The 25,196-nt window shown below is 36.1% G+C and overlaps 1 protein-coding gene and 1 long non-coding RNA gene across 13 annotated transcripts in view; one reads left to right on the forward strand and one right to left on the reverse strand.

Moving 5' to 3' along the window:
- Positions 1-25,196, reverse strand: part of YAP1 (Yes1 associated transcriptional regulator) — a 108,729-nt gene that overhangs the window by 69,587 nt on the left and 13,946 nt on the right. The window lies entirely within an intron of this gene.
- Positions 1,244-12,248, forward strand: LOC309636686. Its single transcript, XR_014250147.1, has 3 exons — positions 1,244-7,198; positions 7,290-7,359; positions 9,782-12,248. It is a non-coding gene; the product is annotated as an uncharacterized lncRNA (long non-coding RNA).

Raw genomic sequence — 25,196 nt, forward strand, 5'->3', positions numbered from 1 at the left:
GAGTCACATGCTAGAGGCTGTTCCCAAGCTAGCCAAACCTACACGCTTAATTGACCCTAGGAACAATGATACATTATTCAAGCTAATCCTTCCATGAGCTACAGTTCCTAAGCCACAACCATATGCTTTTTATATTTGTATATGTCTACCATGAACTATTTTTAGAACCCTCATAAGTTAAGAGATATGCACATACTATAATTTCTTGATAAGGATGAGAAAACTTACTTTGCTTCTATGACAACAGTTTCTATAATTACTGGAAATCAATATCTTATATTGAACTTTAAATAACTGGACTATCACTAAAGGCTTAAAGATCGGTTAAAATTATGAACAAGTGTAGGCAGAAACACATAAAAGCAAACGGGACAATTGATTATACTCTAATCTACAAATTGTATAACCACACTGCAATCTGACCCTATAGCCTTAGGTGAATAAAATTAGTATTTGCTCATAAGTATGAAATCAATTTAAACACAAACTTAACCATGTTGCCATATAAGAGTAACATGCTTATATACATCTCCCCTTGGAAATGATTATTCCCTAAGGAAGGGGTAGGATGGAGCAGTTATGAGAATAAGGCCAAAGCTATAGTGGAGGCTTCTTAAAACACACACAGTTCTTTCAATCCTGATCCCACGTGGCTTTTATCTGTAGTATGTTCAGCAACATTCTTTCGATAATGACTGAGAACATTCTCCCCAAAAGTTCAAAAAAAGTGTTCGTCCTTATTTCATGTTATAGAAAATGACAGATGTCAGCACAGTATGAATTGAGGCTCATAATTTTGTTAATAGAACAAAGACCAGAATTCAAGTCTCTTGATTCTCAATTATAAGGTCTACCTAGATTCTTTCATAAGAGTCATCTTAAAAAAAGAAAGGAAAAAAGAAATGGCTGAATGGCAGAACTATGACCAAAAATTAAAAAAAAAAAAAAAACTCTAAGAAATATTAAGACACAGAACATCTATAAACATTATTCAAAATACAGTCCTGAAACTACCTGGAAGACTTATTAGCTCCTCAGTATTTTTAAGCACAATAAGATTGGAGAATAATTTATCTAACAACTTTACATATTCTTTCATAATCTGAGATCCTTACATACAATAAGACATTTATTTACCATAAGAGCTAGATGAGGAGGAATACAATCTCTTCTAAAGATGGTTGATAATTTTCTCACATTCCACTGTTATCCTTAAAGTGACATTCTTCAGCAAATACTGTTTCAAATGAAACTATATGTCAGATGTCAAAAAGAAGTAACTTTCTTATACATGTTAAAGACCTTGGCAGTATCATCCTTTCATTTTATAATTGTCAGTCTAGGGGTAAAAAAAACAAAACAAAACCCTGTGAAGGTAAGGCAACAAATCTGTTGAGTACCAACTCTGACCTCATCTACCACGACATGACTTAGGCCTGAGGCCCTCAACCAGGGACCAAGGAAGACAGGTTTAGGCAGTCAAACAAAGCTATAATCAGCCTTCTGCATCTCATCAGATGCAGTTGGCCTCCAAATAAGGATCTGTTCAGTCTGTTGGCTCACGTGTCTACCGTGAGGAAATCACATTAAGTTACAAAGCTGGAACCATATTCATTGCATATTTATGGCTACATTCAAGTTTTCAACTGTTATCAACAGAACAGGGCTTCAGCCACCCAAAACATTAACACAGGATGAGTCTAACAGTCTAGGAAACATTTCCCAAGTGGTAAATCACCAGGAAAGCAGTTAACAATATCCACAATAAACACTTTTAAGCAAAGTAGGCAAATGGCACGACTTTTAACATAAACCCCAGGACCTCCTACCACCACCATTTTGATGGAAATGATACAATGAAAGAATCTTATATATGTATTTTATTCTTATATATGTATTTTCTTTTAATCACAAATTGCTTTAAACAATAGTTGGATAACACTGTAGAATGTCTTCATTCATCTAAAAAGAGTCTTACTGAAATTAGCAAAATAACTTGGGGAAGGACCCCAAAATCTAAAACAGTTAAATTTATAAACTCTACATCCCATTTTCAGAATGAATAGATATAATGCACGTTGAACAATGAGAGATGGTTTCTATGCAAATAAATAGTAAGCATAGAGTCTTAGTCTTAACTGCATTTCATTAAATGTTATATAAAACCTTTTAATTTCATGTCTTGTTATTTAATTGCAAGTTGTCATTTTAGGGCATGCTGGTTGCTCAGATAACTGAAATTTTAGTAATGCCTTCAGGGGTTTCACAAGGGGTTTCTCAGAACAGAAAGCAGAACACTGGTGGAAAAGTGCTACATTTATTATTTAACTTGAGACTTAAGGTACCCAATCTCAGTCAAGTCATTCAACTTTTCTGGACCTCACCTTCAGTAGCTGTGATATATGACAGGCCTCCATTTAATAAAAACCGATACTTCACTTTTGAACACCTACTGTACAAAAACCAAGCATTTTATCCATATGGCCATTTTCAAAGTAAATAAATATCTGATGGCAACACTTGGAAAAATTATCTTGAGTGGAGTGATAGAACCACTTAGCTAAATTAAGGTTATTGGTAAAACTAATAATAAATAAATGAATAAGTTTTACGTGAAGGACTTGTGCAGGTACTAATAAGGTGGTTTGCCAGGCCTGTGTATTTTAAATGTGGCAAAAGGGAAGTAGGACTCTTTCATTCACGGCCAAGTAGACACCCAACCTTTCTTCCATCCAGTAAGTTCTCTTTATATGGTCATGCCATGCTGCTAATTTTTTTTTTTTTAATTAAAGAAAATAAATGCTAGACAGTCATCCAACCCAGGTTCACCTTATTAGGTAGAGCTGACTTACATAGAATACTCAGTAGTCTATCTACACTAAATTTATAAATACAGATTAAATGTCTCCTTTCTGTCTCCTCTGGGCTTACTAAAAGAAGAAAAAAAAAAAAAACCCACTTTATAAATTGCCTAGTTCACCAGAATCAGAACATTTTTGCTCAGGCTGAAAACTAGGATTCAACTTGGTTTTTCTAAGTTGCAACTGAAATGTGATCCTGTCAGTGAAAATACAGTTTTCTTCTTTGAACCTTCCAAGTTAAATGACTATGAAATTGAATTATACTATGAAATATATTAACACCTTTTTGAAGCAGATTTTTATGGATATTTGTAGAAAATGTTACAGTCATGGTCATTAAAAGGAAATTAACAAAAAGCTTATACTGTAAACACTAACTAACATGGTCACTTAGGGACTGTCTCAATCTTTGAACCATGCCCGTAGGCTGAATCCTCATTTTCGTGAGACACTGCCCAAAGAGTAGTTTCTTAGGTATCTAGTTTTTAGGTATTTTTTGTTTGTTTGTTTTGTTTTTTTCTTTGAGAGTTCCTGTGTACTCCCTCTACTCTGATTAAGATGAGAAATGCCCACCAGCTTACAGAGAAAAAATCCAAGGTCTAGGAATCTAAAAAGTTAATGAAGAGACTACTTACTAGATCGGGAGTTTTACTGAAATTCTCCTTCAATAACTAAAATGATTAATAACTGAAAAAGGGTCCCCAAAGCAGGAACTTAATTTGGTTATCTGTGGAACTCATTTTGTTAAACTTCTAATTCACATATAATGGACATACAGAAAATAACTGATTCTTTAACACAATATCAGAACATACTATTGGATTTTACGGTAAGACTGAAATACGTGAAGTATAAAATAAAGGTTTCTTCGTATCTTAAAAACAAAAACAAAAAAATCCCACCTCTATACAAGAGTTTTCTTAAAACATTTTGTCCACTACAACTTTGGGAAGGAGCAGCAGTTGGGTGGTAGAATGGGCTATAACGTCTGCCTATTATGAATCACTTATATCTGTGAAATTGTGGAAAATTTCTGTCACTATTGCTTAAGACTGACAAAACGGAGCTGTTGGACAAAGACAAACTATTAAAACGGCTTAAGGGATGGAACAGACTAGGCCTATTTGCTATTTGGAATGCTTCAGTCTATAAAGATGAAGTCCAAGTGGAGATATGATTAAAATCACAAATGGAAAGGAAAATTCCAAAGTTCTCAAAATATGAAAAACACTTCACACCTAAAGGAAAATTTCAGCCATCAAGCACTATTTCATGCCTCCATGCCTTTGTTCATATAGTACCTTGGCCTTCAATTCCTTTTTCTCCCCCACTCCTCTCCTGTCAAAAGCCTTTGAGCTGGCTCAAATGTCAGCTCCTAGGAAGGTTTCCCTGGGCTCTCCCCACCTCCACTCGACCCCTTAACAGGTCTAACTGCCCCCTCCTGCCTTCATGGAAATTTCTTTAGAATTACTACTATACTGATCACAGGGGGTCATTATGCGTACATGTTCTTCAATCTCCACTGTAATATACATCCATAAACATTTTAAGGAACAAAAGAGGACATACATGGAATCTTGTAGATTTATGAAGCTCTATGAAGTGTGAGGCATTATTGTTTTTGAAAAAGTACGAAACCACCATAACAAATATTATATTAAGGCAGAGAAAACATCTAAGGGTCTAAGAGTTTAGTTTTATTAGCATTAGGCCAAACTCTCATTCTATTATATGAACATTTCAGATGCATAAATTAAAGTGGAAACACACCTGTATCAAGAGTTTTTATGTGATCAACCAAGTGGCATCAGCTAGAAGACCCAGTACTTGTCTAGAAGAGTTCCTCAAGATCTCAGAATTACTTAATCCAACAGACTCACATTACAGATGAGGAAAATGGCAAACAAAAGGAAGAAAAGAAGAGAAGAGAAGAGAAAAGGAGAGAAAACGGAAAAGAAAAAAACGCTGCTAGCTCAAGCAATCTTCAAAACCATGTAAAAGCCTTGCAAAAACCATCAACATTAGGCAGCATAAAAGATCCCAAATCTGCACAGCAAAAGACACTAGCAACAAAATGAAAAGACACCTATGGAATGGGAAAAAATATTTGCAAACCATATATATCTGATAAGGGGTTACTGTCCAAAATATAAAACTCAATAGCAAGAAACACCTACATAATCTAAATAAAAATGGGCAAAGGACCTTAATAGACATTTGTCCAAAGAAGATATACAAAGGTACATGAAAAGATGCTCAGCATCGCTAAACATTAGGCAAATGCAAATCAAAACCATGATGAGATATCACCTCATGCCTGTGAGAATGGCAAGCATTAAAAAGACAAGAGAATGCTGGAGAGGCTATGGAGAAAAGGGAACCCTTGTGCACTGTTGGTGGGATTGTAAATTGATACAGACACTATGGAGGAGAGTATGGAGGTTCCTCAAAAAATTAAAAGTAGAACTACCATACGATCCGGCAATTCCACTTCTGGGTATTTATCCAAAGAAAGCAAAAACGCTAACTCAGAAAGATATATGTACTCCTATATTTATAGCAGCATTATTTATAATAACCAAAATATGGGAACAACCTAAGTGTCCACTGATGGGTGAACAAATAAAGAAGGTGTGGTGTGCGTGTGTGAATATCATTCAGCCAAAAAAAAAAAAAGGAAACCCTGCCATTTGCAACAACATGGATGAACCTTAAGAGCATAATGCTAAGTGAAATAAGTCAGACAGAGAAAAACAAACATTGTTATGATCTCACTTATATGTGGAATCTTAAGGGGAAAAAAAGTCACAGAAAATTACATCAGACTTGCGGTTATCAGAGGTGGAGGGGTGGTGGGGGAATTGGATGAAGTTGGTCAAAAGGTACAAACTTGCAGTTATAAGTACTAGGGATGTAATGTACAACATGGTGACTACAGTTAACACTACTGTACGACACATATGAATGTTAAGAGAGTAAATCCTGAGAGTTCTCATCATAAGGAAAAAAAGTTTTTCTTTTTCTTTTCTTTTTGTACCTATATAAGATGATGGACGTTAAGTAAACTTATTATGGTAATTATTTCACAATATATACAAGTCAAATCATTATGCTGACACCTTAAACTTACACAGTGCTGCATGTCAATTATATCTCAATAAAACCGGGGAGGAAAATCCCAAATCTTTTGTTCTTTCAATAACCTGTTTAGGTCTGCTCTGTCTCATAAAACCTTCTTAATTACTTCAGCCCTTAATGATATTTTCTTTTCCAAAATTGTTACAGTAGTTATAGCGTGTTACTTATCATCCAATCATTTAAACATTCAACTTCTTAACACTAAGCATGGTAGTAGGTGCAGGGTAAACATAGATGAATAGAAATGTTTCACAGTTCTGAGGGATTCTATGTCTACTATAGGATGTTTGTTTGGTATGTTTTAACTCACCAACTAGACTATGTTTAAAATGTTTACAATTGTTTGCTTATTGTTCATAAACAAAACATTTATTTTCCTTTCTTGTACACTACATCAAGGCAGAGAATAACAAACTCAAGTTACTGATTGGGAGGAAAGAAACCCAGAATATGCATTTTATACACACACACACACACACACACACACACACACACACACACACACACACACACACACACACCAAGATTGGCTGTTAAAATTTCCTTTTAATTACCCAAAGACAGCACAACTTACTTCTACTAATTGAAGCAAACCCTGACTTATATTCAGATCATTCAGTTATGTTCTAGGCATAACTAGAATCTTTTGAATCACTAAATTGGTGATTAAATCAATACAAATAATAGAACTGCTGAAATCAAAGGGCAAACTTACATAGAACAGGACAATGTTAGAACTAAAAGGAAACTTGAGGACCGTCTGACCAATTTGTTTAATTTTATAGATGAGGAAATGGACAGATAAGAGAGTCATTTAACTCAATGCGTGCAGTGGCACTATTACACAGATTTTCTATCTCACAGAGTAGTATAGTTTCCCTTGGCAACACCCAGACTGATCTCTTAAATCAAGGAGCTTGGCCTAGAGAGGCCAGAGTGAAAGGTGCATGGGCACTGCCTTACCTGTCCAACAACTGCTAACATCAAGGTCACTGGCAGAAGCATCTACAACTGCTTTGGTGCCTATGACTCAGAGGATGAAAAACAACTCAGGACAAAGCCATTTGATCAGCATCTTATGAGTTCTTCATTAGCCAGGTGCTTACTGAAGACTGAATGTGACCAGATTGAGTATAATACACTTCACTTATCCAGGTCAGTGATAAAGAAGAAAGCGTACCCTAAAAGCTACTTCACAGGTAAGTGCAAGGCCCTCTTTATTTGGACTCTCAGTTTTTGGTATTAATTTACTATTAACTACTATTTATAATCCCCTACCTTAAATTACAGGGAAAATGTCTGGAAGTTACACTAAGGCCTCTTCTGTTTACTCCTGGACACACAGCTGTCTGGCCTCCAGGTAAGTGGGCTGTGATACACTGCTTACAGGTTGAGCACTATTCTTGATCTTCTTGAAGTCCAATTTTCCCTCACTTTGTAAATGACAAAATTGAGACTCCTGATGGTCATTCAACCACCTGCCTGAAATCATGACCCTAAGTGGGTGGTAAAGGCAGAACTAGAATTCAAGTCTCCTGTCAAGCAACTTTTCTCTCCACAACCCCAACCCTCTCTCATACCACAAAAAAAAAACAAAAACAAAACCTAAACCCAAGCCAAACAATATTGCCTGGACTACAGTTCATTTGAAACACCTACTGAACACTACTAAGTCAAGGTACTGCTGACATCAAAATGAGCAGGACATGGTCCCTGACCTGGAAAAGTTTCCTTTCAGTGGGGAAGATCCATTAAGATAAAATTTTAATAAAAAATGATAGAAAGGGAGACTCATGGTGTTTGTGGAAAGGTTCCTGGTCCAACCTAGGGATACAGAGGACACACAGAGGAGATAACCTCTGACCTGAGTGCTGAAAAATCTATAAAATTAGCTTGTTGATGAGGCTGGAAAAGCATTCCACAAAGAGGGGGGAAACACAGGCTAAATCACATAAGTGTGGTTTTTGTCCACTTAAATAAAAGAGCTGGAGTAGATTTTAGTTAAACCACTCTGGCTGAAAAAGATTTAACATGACTCTAGCAATCAAATATGTCTCCAGACATTACTAAATGCCCCCTGGGAGAGAGGGGACAAAACCTACCCTGGTTGAGAAGTACTGCTCTAGACTTAAGAATAAAGATCATGTTCTATTCAACTTTGTAGTACCTCTAGTTCCTAAGAGTCCCTTATATGTTCAATAGTGTTGATTCAGCTAAGCTTTTTTGTACCTGTTATATTAAAATGTTATCATTTAACAAATACTAGGCTAATGGATATAGATATATACATATATATGCATATATATACATATATACACATATATACATATGCACATATATACATATATACACATATATACATAAACACGGAAGAATTTTAAAAATAAAAATAGATCTAGGAATACATGAATCACCAGGATAAGGATGGCTACATACCTCTAGAATATACACAGAACATCTGTAATATTAATAAGAACAGATATGGTTCAATTTCCACTGCAGGAGAGATTATTAGAAAACACTAATGATCTTAATACTTATAAGTCCCTATTAACTCTATGTGGCAGAAACATTTACTGATCACCAAAAAAAATCCCCAAATGCTCCCCCACACTTCTATGCCCCTTACAATGAGGAGCAATCTAGTAACTTGTTCTTGCCAGTAGGCTATGCTAAGTTCTGTGTTTCAGGCCAAAGAATAGAGCAACATGTATGAATTTTCCATGTTTCTCTGCCCTTTGTGTGATAACAATGAAGGCAATGTGTCATAATGGCAGTCACAGGAGAGATACATATTGGGATGCCTGAATCACCACTAAGAAGGAAGCACCCTGGAAAGCACCAAATCAAAAAATATCTTGTGAGTGAGAAATAAAGCCCTTAGACACTGAGATTTTTGGGGTCATTTGTTACCCAGCATAACCTAGCCTGTCCCAATACAAAATACAAAAAAATGCTGTTAGTATCTACAACATGTCCATTCAGATGTTTGAGACATGAGAGTATGTACTTCCTGAAGAATCTTTATGGGCTCTAAACTCACCTATGACACACACACAAAATAAGTGTTCAAAAATTTTCACTATGAACACTACCTTTAATCTAAAAGATAAGGAAGGACATGAATAGACATTTCTCCAAAGAAAACAAATGGTCAATAACCACATGAAAAGATGTTCTACATCATCATTATCATAGTCATTAGGAAAATACAAACCCAAATCACAATGAAATACTACCTTACACCCATTATGATGCCTACTATCAAGAAAACAGAAAACAAGTATTGGCAGGGATGTGGAACAATTAGGAACCCTTGTGCATTGCTGATGTGAATGTAAAACTGGTGCAACCATTGTGAAAACATTTGGCAGCTCCTCAAAAAAAACTTAAACATAAAATTACCATATGATCCAGCAGTTCCACTTCTGGATATACACCCAAAAGAACTGAAAGCAGGGACTCAAGCAGACATGTGTATATCAATGTTCATAAGCAGCATTATTCACAAGAGCCAAAAGGTAGAAACAACCCAAGTGTCCATCAACACATGAATGGATAAACAAAATGTGATGTACGCATACAGTGGAATATTATTCAGCCATAACATACAAAATAAAAGGACAAAAACCGTATTATTCTACTTATAAGAAGGACCTAGAATAGGAAAATTCATAGAGACAGAATGCAGAGTAAAGGTTCCCCGACTCCCACCTCCCATGGGGAGAACGTTATGTTACTGTTATGTTAATGTAATGTTATGTTACTGTTTAACATAATAGGCACAGAGTTTCCATTTGGGATGATGAACAAATTCTGGAAATGGATATTGATGATGGCTGCATAACATTGTGAATGCACTTAAACACCACTGAACTGTGTACTTAAAAATGGTAAATTTTATGGTATGTATGTTACATACCACAATTATAAAAAAAACTTTAAAGGTAAAAAATTAATCATGCAGACTATTTGCCGTTTCTTTCTCCTTCACAACCTAAGGCCTGGTGAAATTCTTCTAAATGTAGTAATGAACCACAGTTCCAATCCTGTCTACCAAGAACTGCCTCAAAGGAAGTTCAGTGAACTTGCAAACAGGGAAAAATTCATGAAAATCAAGATCTCTATGCAATCTCTACTGACTTCATAAATCCACTTGATACCAGTGGCATTGGTAGTAGCCTTTGACAGCTACAAACAAGTACGACAAGCAAGTAAGGCATCAGAAATTCTTGATGAACTAAAGTAGAGCTATAAACAATGAGCTCTAGCCACAAAACTAGAAAAGTAGACACAAAACCAGAAAGACCAGCCTTGTGGACAATCAACAATGAGATATACTCCCTTCAGGTAAAGGTTTCAGGCTCGTTTCATACCCAAGAGGCATAATTTTAATTGACTCTGAAAACAGTGGATTTGGGCACAAGACAAAGTACAATATTAAGCTGTGTAGGGTGAAAAATTGGGTACATAATTCTGTGACACTCCCACACAATCATCAAAATCAAGTAATAAGCATCTCTTAATGGAATCCTAAAGCCATTAAAAGTGATAAACATACTCTATGTAGATTGAAAAATGGTCTGATAATTTCATCAAAATAAAGAAAACAAAATTTCACACTATAATTACAACTACTGTTTAGACATGTTTTCATAAGTAAGCGTGGACAAAAAATACGCATGTGTAAGAATTTTTCAAGGATTAAAGCATACATCAGACCAGTATACAGGTATTTTCAATTACTGCAGGCCACGCACAACTACAGACACTGTGGGAACTACAAAATAAATACCGCAAGATAGAACCTCTGCTCTCTTGAGGATGCCACCTAAAGGGAGAAAGAGTTATCTAAAGGAAGAAAGAGAGTTGGATGAAACTATTAAATAACCAAATACATTGTTTAACTCAGGCTTAACTAAAGCTATCTGTCATTAGATTTTATATCTCAACAATCTGCCACACAGATAATTGAGCACTAAGCCATCAGTTTTAAAGTTCCCAAAATACTGGTTGGCAATACTTCAGTTGGCCAAAGATCAAAACATCCTGAGACTTCTTGTATGACAGACAAAAGACACTAAAATGACACTCCTAATTTCTCTGGAAAGAAGTGAGCATACTGCTTGCAATCTCTTTCTTAGCAAATAATAGCAGGAGTTAAAAAACTGAAATGTAAAGAACGCTAGTTTGTGTTCTCCTCCAGTCTCATTGTATCAAGATTCATGAGTTCTCCCTGGCACTGATCAGCTGGCCCCATGGCCATCTTCTTACATCATTTCTGACAGCGTTTCCTATTTATTTAGCCTTGAGAAGTTGTATGCAGTGATAGCCTCATGTCCCTCCACAGCATTGTCTTGGTGCTGCAATATCGCCCAGTAAAATACATTCTTTCATTTGTTCAATTAGACAATGAAGGTTCCTGAGCACCAATTATGGGCAAAGCCGTCATGTGGGAGTGACATAGGGTACAGAATAAGGGAGATTCAGTCCCCAACCAGAGTCCTAATACTCAACAGAGTAAGGGCTAGGAAGGAAATAAATTTAATGTTTTATATAACTGCAAACAAAAGCAATCATTTTAACTTTCCCGAACAAATTCTTCCCACTTTTCCATGATCACAAAAGCAATATTAAATATTTACATGCCCCCGCCCCCCTTTTTAACCTCCTATACTCAGCAATAACAAGTTTGGCCAATCATTTCACATCCATCTTAATTAAAAGACTTGACTCCCTGCCTCACAGGCCACCTTCCATACAAGCTGCTAGGCCAGCTCCCCTTAAACACAATTCAAATCTGTTCTCTCCCCTTCCTTTACAACAATAAACCTGGCTTCCCCTTTCATTATCCCTTGGCTTAACCCTTAATCTGACAACCCACTGCGGCAATATCTCATCAGCTTCTTTTCTCTCTTGAAGATATAATGTCAATTTCTTATCCAGCACACACACAGGTCATGCTCATCTTATTCCATCTCTCTGTACAAACCATGCCTCTTCTATCATCCTATAGCACCTTCAAATTCTGACTCCAAAACAGCTCCATTACCTGTGCAATAAAAAAATGTAATTTGTTTTTGTTTTTAAAAGTGGATTTATACAATGATCAGCAACAGGCAGAAGATGAGTAAAGACATTTAGTAAGATAGTATTTTAAAAGGCATATCAAATACTAAATACTCTAAAATGGTTCTAGTGTTGCACAGCTATCCCAAAATTGACACCAACAATGAGTAGGTACCATTAACTCTTATGGGATCCTTAAGCTTGGCACATTAATGCCATCCCCAAATCACCAGTGTGTGGTACACAGGGAGCACACGGGACTTACTGAACTGAATAAACCACTGCTAAACCATGTCTTAGTTGCAGGTCTTGTTTTTTCAGCTCTTTTCTATTATACAAGATCTTTCAGAGAGAGAAATTAAATCCAAACCTATTTTCCTTTTGCAGAAACACAGGCTGTCATAAATGTACAGTTATGTCAGCTTTGAAACCAATGGTCTTCTTAGGCTCACAGAAAGCCCTGAAACCAGGTATTTACAGATAAGTCAGACATTACTTGCAGTTTAGAGATCAAAGGTGCACTCTCTTATGATTCAACTAAGAAATACTAAGTTTCCCAAGTTTAAGCATGCTCTATTATTTTCAGATGTTATGAAATGGGCTAGAGTTTAAAACACACTAAAGACATTCAAAATTCTTTTTTTCCCAATACAGACTGAACGGTATTTTAATTATTCTAAATAATCAAGGGTAGCCAAAGTTAGTACAGACTTATAAAATTCACAAGAATGCTTTAAAAGCTTTTAAAAGACTTTTCTAAAGCTTTGTTTTGCTGAAATTCCACAATATTCTCACGTAATTTCTAAAACATAAATAGTAAATGTTTTCCTTCTCCTTTTCATGACTATCATTCTAAGTTTTTTTTTAAATAATCAGTTTTTAAAGTCCATGGTATGGCTTGGCAGAGATACTATGTGGCTAATATTAAATATAAATACAGGTTATAAAATTTTTGGTAATAGCTGTTGAGTGAGTTTTAGGATAATTCTTTGGTGGAATAAAAGGATGGTGGAGAAAAAAAAGAGCTTCCTAAAAACCTGAAAAATAAAAATAAAACACCACCACAGACGTTCTGCCTGTTTAGAAGTCATTCTCAGAGGCAGAGATCCAATGCTAAAATTGAGTTCTGCCTGTATTTCTTATTCAATCAGTTGGTCAAGTTATTTAATCTCTTTGAACCTTAGTTTCTTCATTTGTAAAATAGGAATGATGCCCACCTTCTTTAAGTGTAGCAGGTGTTCAATGTTAGTTCATTTCCTTTCAGGTCTGGATTTATTTCAGCAATTTAATAATTTCAAAAGGTGGAAGAGACCTAGAGAGATCATTAACACCAGTACTCTAGTATGTGCACTCCTTAACAGTAAGAAATCACTTAATCGTTTATCTCTCTACAGTGCCAAAACAGGGACTAGAATTTACATCTAGAGATGACTAGATGGAGTGTTCTACTATATTACATTATAAATCCTCACGGGTCTGTGTTGAGGATTATATGAGAAATGCAGCTAAAGCACGTAGCATATAGTGCCTGGCTAAATACTCGATTATATTTTAGTATAGGGTAATGGTTAAGAGTATGGCCTTTGGTGTCAGACTGACAGAGCTAGAATGCTGACACAGCCATTAGCTATATAATCTTGCTTGAAATATGCCTTAGTTTCCTCATTAATAAAATGGGGATAATAAGAGTTGTTGTGAGAATTCACTGAATTACTCCACATAAGGGATTTCAACCAATGCCTGGCACATAATAAACACTCAACAAATGCTAGTCATTACTGTTACTATTGTTGATATAATTTAGAACAAATCATGGCCTTGAAATTCACCTAAATACATTAAAAACCAAATGAATGAATAAAAGCCAATTTCGTTCAACAATATTTGAACATAAACTATTGGGTGTTGTATTGGAAGAGAAATGAAAGATACAGCCCCAACAAAGGGTACAAGTTTCAGAACGGAGGCAAGCACAGAACCTCAATTCTCTGTAATATGTAACAGAACAGAAGTACCTTACTTAATCAAACCTAGGATCCCATGAATTGTAAGAAGTACCCTAATTTCAGAGGTTAAAATGTGAAAAATATACATACTAGAATTGAAGAAATGCTACAGGAATAAAAATGAGTGAAGTTAATGCTACAAAAGTTGAGATGGGAAGGTTCAAATATTGTCAATGCAAGCTACACCAAAAAATTTGCACCAGTACCTGAGCTGGAGCCAAGTCTTAAATGATAAAATAATAATTAGGAGAAGTTGTGGAGACCAGAAGGATAAGCAGCCCAAATAGTGGCAACATGCCATGCAAAGCTACAAATGCATGAACAAGCATGGTCTCTGCAGTGCAACTGATTGGTGGTGCGTGATGGGTAGGGGGAGAGGGCAAGGAGAAGAGGTGGTAGATAGAGATGAGGCTAGAAAGCAGATCTGGGGCCAGGCTATGAACCTCAACCTCTAGGCTGGTGGTTCCAATGACTTGTACAAGTGCATTACTTATATGTGACTTAACTAATTTAACTAACCAAACTAATTCCTTGACATACCTGACTCAACTAATTCAACCTAACTGACTTTTGATTAAGTGACTTATCTTAACTACCTGGGTCAGGGAAAAGGGCTTCTCTTCTCTCTCTCTCTGGTGGACCATGGCATTGCACAACCACTTTTGTCCTGAAAGACTCCCGAATATTCAGGCATCAAAACACCACAAAATTTGAAAAGCATAAAGAACAAGAGGAGTAAGCAGGAGAATAGGAAAAGTAGAAATACATATAAGGCAGCTTGGACGTGAGAGTAAGAATCCTGAATTTATGAAGTATTATTAATCTTGTCCACCAACTGAAGACCTGTAAGGCTTGCTGTGTTTTGATTTTGAACAGTTCAAACAAATATGGTCAACATTTTACAAATATTTCATGACTCACAGATGAATCTATTTCTTCATGCTTCCTAATAATCTTTCTTTACCTTCAATTTTTTTTCTCAGTTCAATATTTATGGTTTCTAGGGCTTAACTTTCCAAGGTGAAAGACTTAAGATTATACATTTATTACATGTTTCTTTTCAAGTTGGTTATATGTAACATAAAAATGGACACTTTGTTCCACAGATTATACATTTATTACATGTTTCTTTTCAAGTTGGTTATATTTAACATAAAAATGGACACTTTGTTCCACATTTGAAGACAACTTCTATGGGGTCCCGGCTGAGACAGGTCTTAGGTATCAGTGGTGTTTCTGGTACACTAGAACTCCTTCCCAAACTCTTTGAAGAAATTATTCACATTTTCCCTCTCCTCCTCCCTACAAAGAAATACTTGCTTGTCCACTCAAAAGGCATATAAAACCAACATGTGTATCTGGGATTCTGACCAATTATAGGAAAACACCGTAAGCGCTGAGTCTACTCCAATCATTAAGCAGAGTACTTCTATTCTTAGGAAACAACAGGGTTTGGTTCAGTTGGCAACACTCCTGGCCTCTGGATCAAGAGGTCACAGTCTCACGTTTCAAATAAGAACTCCAGTTTACAACTCTTGCTAACACTCCTGCAGAATAATTCAAGAGGGATTAAATGACAGTTCCATCAGAAACCAAGTATCCAGTAAAACTTCAAATCTAGAAATATAATATGGAAATAAAATGAACACACTAATCTTTCTTTTAAGCAAAAGACTGTAACTTAGAAATAGTAGAAAGGGAAAGGAGGAGAGAGAGAGAAAGAGAGAGAGGGAGGGAGGGAGGGAGTGTGTATGTGTGTTTTGGCCAAAGGTAGGATAAATGAATTATATTTCATAACTATATTGACATTTGCTTTTAACACTGCCCTGTTCCAAAAAGGATAGGATAACATCTGCAATAAAGATTTTATTAAAAGTAAGCTTCTGGTCTTTAAGTATTTCTATTAAATAATTTAGATTTATACTAGGGTTGTGGGCTAAAAATATAGGAAAAATTTTTGCAGAAATGAGAGGCCGTATCAAGTGATTTCATGTAGACAATCCACAAGCACACAACTGAGACAGGGTGGCACCAAGTGATTAACAGCCCTTTACAAAAATAGATAAATAATGTTGCAATACATGAGCTCTCATTTGAAACACTAGGCTGTATTCCTGAAAGCAGAAACTTATTCTGTACTTTAAAAATAGGCATCCCAGTAAAATCAATAAGCCTTACTTAAAATTCATACACCAGGTATCTTAATTTAAAGATTAGAGGTCCTAATATGGCACAAGGTAAATTTCCTAAATAAAACTATTTTTTCCCTACTTAAAATTATGTAATGAAATATTTTACTCCCAGGTAAATAATTCAGCCCTAGGATAAAACTATATAACTTGAACTAATTTTGTACATAGTTGGGAAAAAATTATCTATGTGTGTGAGTGTAAATAATCTTTTATAATGCCATGAATTTTCAGTTTTCATTTTAAATAGGTTTGTCTGGTATCAGTATTTTCAGCATTCAAACAGCTTTAGTTATGAACTCTTGATCACAGGTCTGGAGCCAGAAGGCATCCATAAGGTCATCCTGCCTCTTCTCACACTGGACTGCCAATGCTGGAATGCCCTCTATCACACACTTGCTTATTCTTTAAACGTCTTTATAATAAAGGTAACTTTATCTTAATCAGGTACTCTAAAAGAAATGAATCCTATTGCTTAACATCCCTAGATGTGGGACATTCCAACTAGGACAATTCCATTAAGAAAGATATAATGAGTGTCAATATGAATTTGCTACTCTTTTCACAGTTATTACATGAAGGCAGAGGAACATGAGCCTAACTCAAATCCTTATCAAATTCTAATCCAATGTGTAAGTACTAACACGTAATTTGTTCAACTAAAACACTGGTTTTCAGATAAAGCAAGGTGTCTAAGGTAACCTCTTCTCCCTTAGTATCTATAGCATGTGACCTGCTCTTAGCAATAAACAAAGCTGGGTAATAAAAGACAACATTTATAAGGTCCTTTACAGTTTATGTAGTACTCTTGCATGCATTATCACAAACACATAAACTAATGAAGGGACCTTAAATCAGCAGCAGCTGGGGGGTGGGGAGGAAGTGCCGCTAAACTTCAACATCTATAAAATGAGGATCCACTCATGTCACAGTTTGATGTATGTATTTAATGATATGAAAGAGTACAGTCTCCCTCAGTATCCTCAGGAGACTGGTTCCAGAAACCCCTCAGATACCAAAATCTGAGGAGGCTCAAGTCTCTCATTTAAAATGGCATCATATTTGCATATAACCTACACACATCCTCCCGTATACTTTAAATCATCTCTAGATTGCTTATTAATACCTAGCACAATGTAAATGCTAGGTAAATAGTTGCTGATGCATGGCAAATTCAAGATTTGGTTTTTGCAACTTTCTGGAAAATTTTTTTCTGAAAATTTTCATTCTTCAGAGATGCTGGAACCCGTGGATATGAAGGGTCAACTGTACGTGTATAAGCATATGTTCAATCTGAAAAGTCTTTTCAGTTAATTCAACAATTATTTAATAAGTAGAATCATATATCAGAATCACTCTGGAAGCTTTTGAAAGAGTAGATAATTCATTCTTTCTGGTGTCATTTCTTTTAAGGAACATGGTAAAGAAATTAAAACATCCTAGTTTAATTCAACAAGTGTTTATTCATCACCAAATGAGTATAAAATATTGAATGAAACTCTGATAAATACAGTGTAGATTTTGCTCAGTCTACAAAAAAAAACGTGCAGGACAAAAACAAAAAATGTTTATGATCGTAAAGAGATTTAATAGAAAGAGCTCACGCGATGGAATGACACAGGCCTGGATAGGTGAATCTGTATGTTACTTCACCTCTTCAAGGCAGAGGCCCAATCTATAAAATAGGAAACATCTACAAGATTATGGAGCGGACTAAATGAGATAAAGCATGGTAAGTACTCATTGTTAAGTATTCACACAGCAAGTATTGAAGGCATGTAACTTTAAAGCACTAATAACAAATGTAGTATATAAAAAAATTTTGCATGCTCGAAAGGAAGTTTCTGTAACTGTTTTTTCTTTGAAATTTAATATAAATATAAATCACTATCCTACTCACAAAATATTAACATCCTTCCATACAGTGGAACAAACAAAGCAACTAAACAATCATCAGCAATTTGCATTACTGCTGACAATGGGCTAAAAAAAAAAAAAATTTAAGTTGTATTTGACAGTCAGAACAGTCCAAAATTAAAACTGACTGTAAAGAAAAGATTCTGAAAATATGGCACGTGTCTGGGACTACTATGCTGTGACTCTGACAAATAAATTGGCTCTTCTCTGAGAGGCTAAAGCCTCTCTTTTTTTGGCTCTCAGGGACAGCGACTGCCTTTCAGTTTCTGTGCTACAGAGGAGTTACAAATGAGAAAGAGCTGATTTAAATCTCCAATTTCTTTTTTCTAATATTTATCTTAAGCTTAATAGATAATAAACAATTAGTGATATGTTAGTATTTTCTCATACAAAATATTTCTTAGAATCAGTTTGTATTCTTAACAAAACCATACCCCCAAACTAATCACTGATTCTTTATCTAGAAAGGTCAGCCCTCTCTTTTCTAATTCTTTTCTAACTCCCTTGGCCCTAAATACCAATTCTGTCTTAAATTTCTACCTACATCCCTTAATGCCACTGTTAGAGCTCTTTTACTTTTCATTTTCCTTTACAGTTAAGTCACAATAAGAAAAATCCCTCCTTTAAATATACCCCTCCTATTGCCAACATTACTGTTTTTGCTTAATGGTGGTATTTATATATTAAACTTAGTATACTTTATGCTAAAAGTAAAGCACTGTAAATACAACATCACATCAGGAAGTTAATTTAACATTTATATATAGACTGGGAATTCATGTGAATTTTTTCATTGATTTTCACAGCATCTTAGAAATGGAAAAGTTCTTAGAAATCATATATTCCAATCCAGTAATTTTACAGATGAGGAAACCAAGGCTCCTGAGTAAGTAATTAGCCACCCAGCCATATTACTAAACATTTATTATATGCCAGACACTAAGCTAAGTGCTTGAGACACATAATGGTGAACCAACTGGGCCTTGTAATATCCAGTGGGGGAGACAAGTAACGAGGTAACTGAAATTCAAGAGGGAAATTTTTTTTTACTAGACATAGGATTTTACTAAAATCACACGTTGTCGAGTTACAAAACCATTCACAAATAAAGCAAAGTCAAAAAAGGACTCAATATTCAGTATAGAATAAAATCCTCTTCTATCTAATCCTATCCATCCCATCCTTCAAATACAACCAAAGACCAAACTCTTCTACAAACCTCTAACAACTCAGCACAACAATCTCTTCTTTTTCTGGGTTACTAACCTAGACTACCTAGGGCTTACCACATTGCTTGGCAGTCAACTACACATTTCCTTGTACCATTTTTATTTCACACACCCTGCCTCCTAAATGATACAGGGACCACTTGGTTCTCAATCCATATGTTCCGTAGCTCCAAGCACGGTGCTGAAGCTTTCTGAAGGCATCAAAACAGATGAAGATAACTCAGTGCTTCCAAAATGACTGGGAATGACACTGAAAAGCAATTCTCAACATTTTCTGGTGAGCAGTTAGTATGTGCTGGCACTATGCTAGGTGCAGGGGGATACACTATCAACAGGTTGTAAGTGAAAACATACTCCTGATGCAGAAACGTTCATGGGAGGCCAGAAGAGGGGACTCCAAGGCAGACTTGGGGCTAGGAAAAATCTAGGAAGACACTCTAGGGTAATTAATTAACATCTTGAGCTGAACCTTGAAGGAATTTGTATTTCATTTAAATAGTTCCTGGGGGACTTCCCTGGTGGCCCATTGGTTAAGAATCCATCTTGCAATGCAGGGGATGCCAGTTCGATCCCTGATCAGGGAACTAAGATCCTGCATGTCGCGGGGCAACTACACCCGCATGCGGCAACTCCTGAGCCCGCGCACCGCAACAAAAGATCCCGCGTGCGGCAACTAAACCTGATGCAGCCGATCAATCAATCAATCAATAAAAAGGAATGTGTGGCAATATTTAAATAAATAATAAATAGTTCCTTGAAAAGGGCTAGGGGGTACGAGGGCAAAGAAATACAAAAAGCAGTTTCCCAAAAGCTACCATTTAGTAAAATATAGAAATGTCGGGCTTCCCTGGTGGCGCAGTGGTTGAGAATCTGCCTGCCAATGCAGGGGACAAGGGTTCGAGCCCTGGTCTGGGAAGATCCCACATGCCGTGGAGCAACTAGGTCCCTGAGCCACAATTGCTGAGCCTGCACGTCTGGAGCCTGTGCTCCGCAACAAGAGAGGCCGCGATAGTGAGAGGCCCGCGCACCGCGATGAAGAGTGGCCCCCGCTCGCCACAACTACAGAAAGCCCTCGCACAGAAACGAAGACCCAATACAGCCATAAATAAATAAATAAATAAAATTTTTAAAAAAATATATATATATATAGAAATGTCCTAAAACTCAACTTAGGTTACAGAACTAGGAAATTTCTCTCAATTTTAACTACCACAATTAAGAAACTCATTATTTCACTCAATCTAATTGTGAAATTCAAGAGGATTATTCAGCGATTAGGGTGCCATTTTTAAAAGGCCTAGTAATTTGGAGGTCACCCTATAACGATACTGTTCTCTTTTTCCTTTTAGTCTATGTTGTTGACTATCATGGGTTGTTTTGTGGGGTGGGGGGGGGTTTGAGGGGAGTTGTAGAGACATAGTAAGTTAGGAAATAACTCACCTTTTATAGATAATGTCTGTGACTAGAAAACCATTTCAAATATCCTAGATCAGGGGTCCCCAATCCCCAGGTACTGGCACTGGTCTGCAGCCTGTTAGGAACCGGGCCGCACAGCAGGAGGTGAGCGACGGGTGAGCAAGCGAAGCTTCATCTGCCGCTCCCCATCACTCTCATTACTGCCTGAACCATCCCCCCACCCCAGTCCATGGAAAAACTGTCTTCCATGAAACTGGTCCCTGGTGCCAAAAAGGTTGGCGTCCACTGTCCTAGATTATCATAGTTCCAAATGTCAGTACTTTCAAAGAATTTGAATTAAAAGCAGATTTCAATTCTTAGAACATAATTCCTGATTTTATCAACTGATGCTTTCTTAAAATTAAAATTATAGGTATTGCTAAAAATGATTTTTCTCATTTAAAATTTTCCTGAAATTGAATCCAGAACAGTGGAAAATACAGATTTTTTTTGTTAAAAAGATGGAGACAATTGCGGAACAACGCCTAAATTTTTTAAGACATCAGACTATAATACAGACAAGCTACTAAGTTTTAAAAGTTTGACACCAAAGAGTGGAAAGTTTGTAAAATTCACATATTAGAAGTGTCCTGTTTAAGATAAAACGGCTACTAATTTTACCGAGTGGATTGAAGCTCCGTGGTTTTCAATTAATCATTTGCTGTTAACTAATCAAACATAATTTCCAACCACATTTAGACAATCCAATTTCATCCCTTGATGACAAAAAACCACAATGAAACCATTTTGTTTTATTTTCTATCACTATTAAAAAAAAAAAAAACTCTATAGAGAAATGTTGTTAGGTAGGCAACAAAGTTACCTAAACTTTGAAAATCAAACTCCTCTCAAACAGACTCCAGATCTAAAGGCTATATACATTATCGTGGAATTCCTGTAATAGTTATCTGTTTTTGTGAGCTTAAGCAAAACTGCTGGACAAGTTCTGCATTTGATAAGGTGACCTGATTTTAACTAACTAAAAGGCAGTGGGGGATGGAGGAGTCACTCTATTCTTGGATATTGAACTATTTCCTGAAAACTTAAAAACTAGCTTCTGTTCTATAGTCCCTTAATAATCTGTTAAGAAAGTAGGGTGAGAATGCTTGAAACCCTCCCGCTCTTTAAAAAGTAAGCAATTGACAATAATTGAAGAGGGCAAACACCGCACAGCAGCAGTCCTGAACTCTTACTCTGTCCAGGCTGCAGGGTGGGGGCCTCAGTGACTGCTGGCATGTCATCACCGACTTGCTCAGCAACTTTGCTGTAATGGCTTCAAATTGCAGGCCTGAGGAAATGCTCCATAAATAGCTGCTCTTTTTTCTTGTAAAGCCTCTTCAAAGACCCAATAGAACTCCACTACCAAAAATGGAGGAGTAAGCATGGACCTTTAAAAAAAAAAAAAACCCTCAAGAGAACAAGTAGGAATATCCTGCTAACCAGGTTACTCATTTCGGGAGTATGAATCAGAGTGCTGAAATCTGATCCACTGTTTAAATTCAACTTTTAGGTAACAAAAATTATAAGGGATTAAGTCAGTTTTTATAATCATGCAATTTCATGGAAAGGAAAAAGAACTGTTGTTTTTATAGGCCTTTAGAAAAAGGGATATATACTAAGTTTGAAATTAAATGTTTGAGAATGTCTTTATTAACTTCCAGTGGAGCAGTGCTCCTTCAGTGTCCATTCATAAGCAGCCTGGAAACCTAGACACTTGTGATGTGGTCACAGAAAACACTTTGGGGAAGCAGCAACCACATAAATATAAACTTCTAAGGTAACTGTGAGCACTCATACCTCCTGCACTACTTACGTTTATAGATATTTACATATATGTAACTTGATAATTCAGATAACTTACTAGTCTGTAAATCAACAAAAATTCAATGATCAGTCAATTAACAAACTCAAATCTATTTGCAATAACAATGAAGACTGTTCTTACTTGAATTCAGGTAGGGAAAGAAAGCAGCAATGTAGTGTTTAAATCAAACACAAGTAGGTACCAGGAAATCCAGGTTCCATTTCTGCTACAATTTTCCATGTGAGTTCATGCCTAAGTTAATTTATATAAGGCAGTTTTTTAAAATAAAACACCAGAGTCAAGTTTTAGAGGAGAGTTACAATTAGATGTTCATTAGAATTCATGGTCTTAAATATAAATGCTGACTTGTAATCAAAAAGCCCATATTCTGTGTAACTTACTGAACGGTTTATAAATAACTTGACTGATTTGATGGCATCTCAAGAGGAAACACTTACCAACTTATATTATTCACCAAAAATGAGATTTTACATGTTAACGGTATAAACTGTTTTCCGGTGACATTATGCTTTACCCTGAGATTTTCAGGCCTCAGGTGATAACTCACCGATCTTGAACGTTATTTTTAAAAAACTTGCAATCCAAGTGTGGTAGGCTGAAAAACATGGCCACCATATTTTGCAGTTCCTCCCATCAAGAGGCAGTCTACTTCCCAAGCCCTTGAATCTGAGCTGACCTTGTCACTTGCTTCAACCAACAGAATGTAGAAGTGACATTATGTAATGGCCTCAGAGGCTTTGCAGCTTCTGCCTTCATCCCCCTAGAAGGCTCCCACCAACACGCAAGGAAACCTCCGTGCCCAACTGGGCAGCCACCTACAAGCCAAGAGAACAAGCCTCAGAATGAAACCACCTTGACCTTAGACTCCACAGCCTCCACAACTGTGAGATGTACTAGGCGGTAGTTTAAGCAACCCAGTCCATGGTTTTTTGTATGGCAGCCCAGTTTAGTAAGTCAAGCAGTAAGAGCAAATGACGTCCATGTGGCTTAATATAAAACAGCTGAAATCTTGATGGCCTAATATGTTGCTGTCAACTATACTCAATTCTTAATTACTAGCATTCCTGAAACTCCTAACATCCTTCCAAAACCATGTTAAACTGAGTTTTAGGTAAAGAATTCTGGCTGCTCTGTGTCCCATAGAAGTTTTATTAATTAATTTAAAATCTGAGTGTTTTAAAAGACACAATTTAGCTTAAAATAGTGATAGGCAGAATATTATATTTGTTTTACAATTTATTTTAATAAAATTGATTAATATGCACTCAAATGTTTATTTGGGTTTGGTAATGTACAATGGACTAAATTATCTGATTCTGCTTGTCTAAAACAAATTCTAAAGCTTAATTTAAAAAATTCTCTAAATCTCTGAAAGAAAATGTTTCAGTCAGCAGCTTTCCTACCAACTTTAAAAAGTAAAACTTGTACCTTTTTACAGCATATTTTACTATTAATTCAATTTGTCCAGCAATAATATCAAGGAATGAAAAGGGTTTATATTCATTTTGCATAATTCTAATAAAGTTTACTTGGTAAACAAATAAACATTAAGCTAAACTTAAATGTACCAGAAAAATGAAAACAATCCTTTTTAACTAGCATTTCCTGACAAATAATATTGTCAAAAAGTAGCAAAAAAAAAAAAAATCTTAAATAGGCTGTATGAAAATAAACTTAAAAAATGCATACAGGATACAACTATATTTGACAATGTTCATGTAATGATGGTCTGTAATAGATGGTCTTCACTTTTAAAACTTTGTTTTTTCCCAAGCAGTGAATAAAACCATGACATTTAGTGGTTTTTCAAGTGTTTTGATATTAGAATTGTTTTTTTTTAAATGCCCAAGGTCAGAGTGCAGATTTAACCACAATTAATAACTTCATTTTGATGAAAGTAAATGCAAATATATAGACTGTATAATATATTATATTAGAATACATTAACATTACATAATACATTAGATGCAAACATAATTCAAGGTGGGAAGGGCAAGCTCTTTGGCTGTTACCAGAAAATCTTTTTGCAGCTGTCTTTGTTTCCCCACCTCCTATGCCCCCACATTCATTGAGCTGAAAATGCTAATTCCAGGCGCGTGGGCTTCAGTAGTTGCGGCACGCAGGCTCAGTAGTTGTGGCTCGCAGGCTCCAGAGTGCAGGCTCAGTAGTTGTGGCGCATGGGCTTAGTCGCTCCGCGGCATGTGGGATCTTCTCAGACCAGGGATCGAACCTGTGTCCCCGTCACTGGCAGGCAAATTCTTAACCACTGCGCCACCAGGGAAGTCCCACAATTATCTTAATAGTTGTAGTTATTTGAGTTTAAGAATAATCTCAAACTTACAAAATTAACTTTAAAAGTACACAAGTAAATACTCTAGCATCTTTTTAGCATGGAGTTACACAGCAATAATAATTAAGCAGGGACTATAGGCATTAATCAGGGTGACTATCAACCAATAGACTGAAATAAATGAGCAGACTGAGGGACACCATCTACCAATAAATAC

The sequence above is a fragment of the Balaenoptera physalus genome (genome assembly GCF_965194825.1).
Source record: "Balaenoptera physalus genome assembly, chromosome: 10".
Lineage (NCBI taxonomy): Eukaryota > Metazoa > Chordata > Mammalia > Artiodactyla > Balaenopteridae > Balaenoptera > Balaenoptera physalus.